The sequence below is a fragment of the Rhipicephalus microplus genome, chromosome 8 (assembly GCF_043290135.1).
Source record: "Rhipicephalus microplus isolate Deutch F79 chromosome 8, USDA_Rmic, whole genome shotgun sequence".
NCBI classification, from domain to species: Eukaryota; Metazoa; Arthropoda; class Arachnida; order Ixodida; family Ixodidae; genus Rhipicephalus; species Rhipicephalus microplus.
This window is the reverse complement of record NC_134707.1, coordinates 105,475,667-105,480,016: the sequence shown is the minus strand read 5'-3', so window position 1 is coordinate 105,480,016 and position 4,350 is coordinate 105,475,667. Positions and strand designations below refer to the sequence as shown.

The following is a 4,350-nucleotide window of genomic DNA, read 5'->3' as shown; positions in this document are numbered from 1 at the left end:
GTGTAAATGTAGAGCCCGAGTGTTTATATTAGGAGAACATGAAAGAACTCGCAGTGTTAGAGTAAAGCTTTCTATCCCTTGCTCACGTCAGGGGACGAGGCGTTTAAACTTTCAGGAATCTCCATGTATTGGCATCCCCCATAAAGGCATCACGGTTTTCGGACGTAAAACTCGTAAAAATAACCGTATCACACATTAAGACAAGCCTATCCCGGCCGCGGTGGTCTAGTGGCTAAGGTACTCGTCTGCTGACCCGCAGGTCGCGGGATCGAATCCCGGCTGCGGCGGCTGCATTTCCAATGGAGGCGGAAATGTTGTAGGCCCGTGTGCTCGAATTTGGGTGCACGTTAAGAAACATTAGGGGGTCAAAATTTTCAGAACCCTCCACTACGGCGTCTCTCATATTCATGTAATAGTTTTCGGACGTTGAACCCCACATATCACTTAACATGAGGTATACGTGGCCATTGAACAGAGTGACCGCTGTTTTTTATTATTTAATTTTCAAGAAAATAACAACCTTGTTAACTCTGGGCTGTTCTTTATATTTGCCTGTTTTATTACGCCTGCAAAAATCTGTTCGTTTAGAACAAGCTTCATTAAAGATAAAATCAAAAAGCTATCGCTTTGTACTGAACAAGAATAGGCTTAATTGCCACAGTGACAATTATACCGGAAAACGTTGTCGTCAACTAGCAACTTTTCACCACATTTACGTTAGAGCCTTCTTCCTCCTTTGTGAAAATCGGCAAAGCAGCCTAAAACACGTGAACTATGAAAATTTTTGAAAATAAAACGGAACAAAATACTGAAAAAAAAAAACGTGTGTCGGCCGGGAATCGAAACCGGGTTAACTGCTTGGAAGGCAGCTATGCTAACCACTATACCACCGACGCCCGACAGTAGCGGGTGCCCTCAATAAAGTTTTGCACCGAGCCAGTCCATTCACCTAGACGAGAGCAGCTGCCGGACGAGGAGTGACCAGGTCGTTGTCCGTGCGGAACCGGCTCCGCTAAACATACACACGTACAAGTGGCGGGCTTTTTAATATGAATAAGTGCTTCGCGTTCGATCGTTCATTACACTTGTATTATAGCTTTATTTGTACAGAATGTGTATTGTGTTCAGTTATAGGTTCAGAACTTGAAAGTATTTATCGCTTTGATTTAATTGCTCGACCTTAGCTCAATAATAAAGAGCGTCTAAGTCTGGGCACTCTGTTTTCACTTATAATCTCTGTGAATTTCTTCGCTAAATATATATATATATATATATATATATATATATATATATATATATATATATATATATATATATATATATATATATATATATATATATATATATATATATATATATATATATATATAAAGTGGGAGTAATAATTCATTGGGCCAGTTAGTCTTCGTGAAGGTATGGGATATGGCACAACGGGAGCGTTGTCAACAAGGATAAATATATTTATATCCCAACAGTTTCGGGAGGGGTCCTCCCTTCATCAGGGGATGAGTTTTACTCGCCCCTGATCCCCTGATGAAGGGACTAGCCCTCCCGAAACTGTTGGGAAATAAATATATTTATCCTTGTTGACAACGCGCCCGTTGTGCCATATCCAATACCTATATATATAAATATATATATATATATATATATATATATATATATATATATATATATATATATATATATATATATATATATATATATATATATATATATCATCATCATCAGCCTGACTACGTCCACTGCAGGACAAAGGCCTCTCCCATGTTCCGCCAGTTAACCCGGTCCTGTGCTTGCTGCTGCCAATTTATACCCGCAAACTTCTTAATCTCATCTGCCCACCTAATCTTCTGTCTCCCCCTAACCCGCTTCCCTTATCTGGGAATGCAGTCAGTTACCATTAATGACCAGCGGTTATCCTGTCTATGGGCTACATGCCCTGCCCATGTCCATTTCTTCTTCTTTATTTCAGCTATGATATCCTTAGCCCCCGTTTGTTCCCTAATCCACTCTGCTCTCTTCTTGTCTCTTAAGGTTACACCTACCATTTTTCTTTCCATTGCTCGCTGCGTCGTCCTCAATTTAAGCTGAACCCTCTTTGTAAGTCTCCAGGTTTCTGCTCCGTAGCTAAGTACCGGCAAGATACAGCTGTTATATACCTTCCTCTTGAGGGATAGTGGCAATCTACCTGTCATAATTTGAGAGTGCTTGCCGAATGTGCTCCACCCCATTCTTATCCTTCTAGTTACTTCAATCTCGTGGTTCGGCTCTGCGGTTATTACCTGCCCTAAGTAGACATAGTCTTTTACAACTTCAAGTGCACTATTACCTATCTCGAAGCGCTGCTCCTTGCCGAGGTTGTTGTACATTACTTTCGTTTTCTGCAGATTAATTTTAAGACCCACCTTTCTGCTCTCCTTGTTTCAAAGAGGAACGAGCCGCCACTGGACTACATGGAAAGGTGAAATACAAGAACGGCGGCTCACTGCCCACTTGGGGAAAAGAGGGTGCGGGGGAGGTATTGTTGACAATGATGACATTGCTCATCTACCTCTGCCCTACTCCGTTGAAATGCTGCCCCTTTCTAATTACGCCGTGTCGGTCTTGCTTCTTCTCCTAGATTTTCTATATTTTATTTAATGTTTGTCCTCCCGTTTCGCTGTTTTTTCTTTTTTCTCTCTCTCTTTTTTTTCTTTTTTTCTTTTTTTACTTTTCTTCTGACCCGTTCCCTCCTGTCTCGACAGGCTATAAGAAGACACGGAACATGTGTAAAAGTATTATGCCTTGAAAAAGACGGGGTTCCAGTCGAAACGTCGGCACAATAAACAATGGTTATGTGAAAGTGAAAGCGCATATAATTTCATCCTTGCGGCAACCAAAGTTATTCTTATATATATATATATATATATATATATATATATGTATGTATATATATATATATATATATATATAAATTTATATATATATATATATATATATATATATATATATATAAATTTATATATATATATATATATATATATATATATATATATATATATATATATAATATATATATATATATATATAGTCCAGCAGATGCTCCATGAGCGGTCACAACGTGGTTTATTTCGACGTTTCGGCCTAGAGTCTGGCCTTCATCAGGATTAAAGGTACAGTTTGTTGGTGCTCAGCTTTATACAATGTCAAATCAGAGGGCAAGGAAAGAGGAAAAAAGACAGAAAAAAGAAAAAAAAGGAACAAGAAAAGAAAAAGAATAAAGAGAAAAAGAAGAGAAAAATAATATACCGTGGACTCCACTCGGGCGCCCCCCTTCCACTGTTCTCTCCACATCCCCCTTCATCTCTCTGCCCTTTTTCCGGTTCACCTTTCTGATGTCAGCGGTCTGTGTATGCTTCCTTTCACTAACGCATTCCTCCCGACCAGACGGCGCCTCCTGGCCCTGGCGGTTCGGTGTGGAGCAAAAAAGAGCTTTTTTAGGAAGTCCTAAGCCTTTAACTACTTGGAGTCCCGTCAGCATTTTGTCGTAGAAAGAGGTGTGCGAGTAACATACTCTTATGCGAGCAGCATACCTTTGTCCAGGTCGCTTCTACATCCTCAGAAAAATTCATAAACCCGGTAAACCAGGTCGACCAATCATATCAGGCATCGGTACAATAACTGAACCCATATCAGGGTACCTGGACAAACTAATGAGCCACATTCCATGCACCCTCGCGTCATACATAAAAGACACCACACATTTTCTTCGGGACATTGCAGGTCTGTGTGTGCCGAAAAACTCGTACTTGGTTACTCTTGATGTCTCTTCATTGTATACAAACATTCCTCACGATGACGGCATAGCTGCATTACAAAACATGTACACAAACCATAGACAATCTTACACCCCAGAAATTTCTGCCATTGCAACTTTGACGAGGATGGTCCTCGAATTAAATTCATTCGAGTTTAACCAAGAGTATTTTCGACAAATCAGCGGGACCGCTATGGGCACCAAAATGGCACCTAATAATGCCAACGTAATTATGGGAAAGCTAGAATCTGAATTTCTTGCACAAAGTTCCTTGAAATCAATGTTATACAGAAGATACATAGACATCTTTCCCATTTGGACCCACAGCGAGGACGAACTTCTCAGCTTTATCGACACTTACAATGCTGTACATCCGAACATACACTTCACACACACATACTCGCAAGTAACCGTAAAATTTCTTGATGTTACCATAACGATAGAAGAAGAGAAGCTCTCTACAACCCTATATCGCAAACCAACGGATCGACAACAATACCTCCATTACCAAAGCGATCACCCACGCCATTGTAAAACAGTATTCCATACAG

The 4,350-nt window shown here is 40.1% G+C and overlaps 1 non-coding gene across 1 annotated transcript; it reads right to left on the bottom strand.

Annotated features, from left to right (window-relative positions):
- Nucleotides 1-824: 824 nt before the first annotated feature.
- On the bottom strand, nucleotides 825-896 carry TRNAG-UCC (transfer RNA glycine (anticodon UCC)). Its single transcript has one exon. It is a non-coding gene; the product is annotated as a tRNA-Gly (tRNA).
- Between the last annotated feature and the right edge of the window lie 3,454 nt (nucleotides 897-4,350).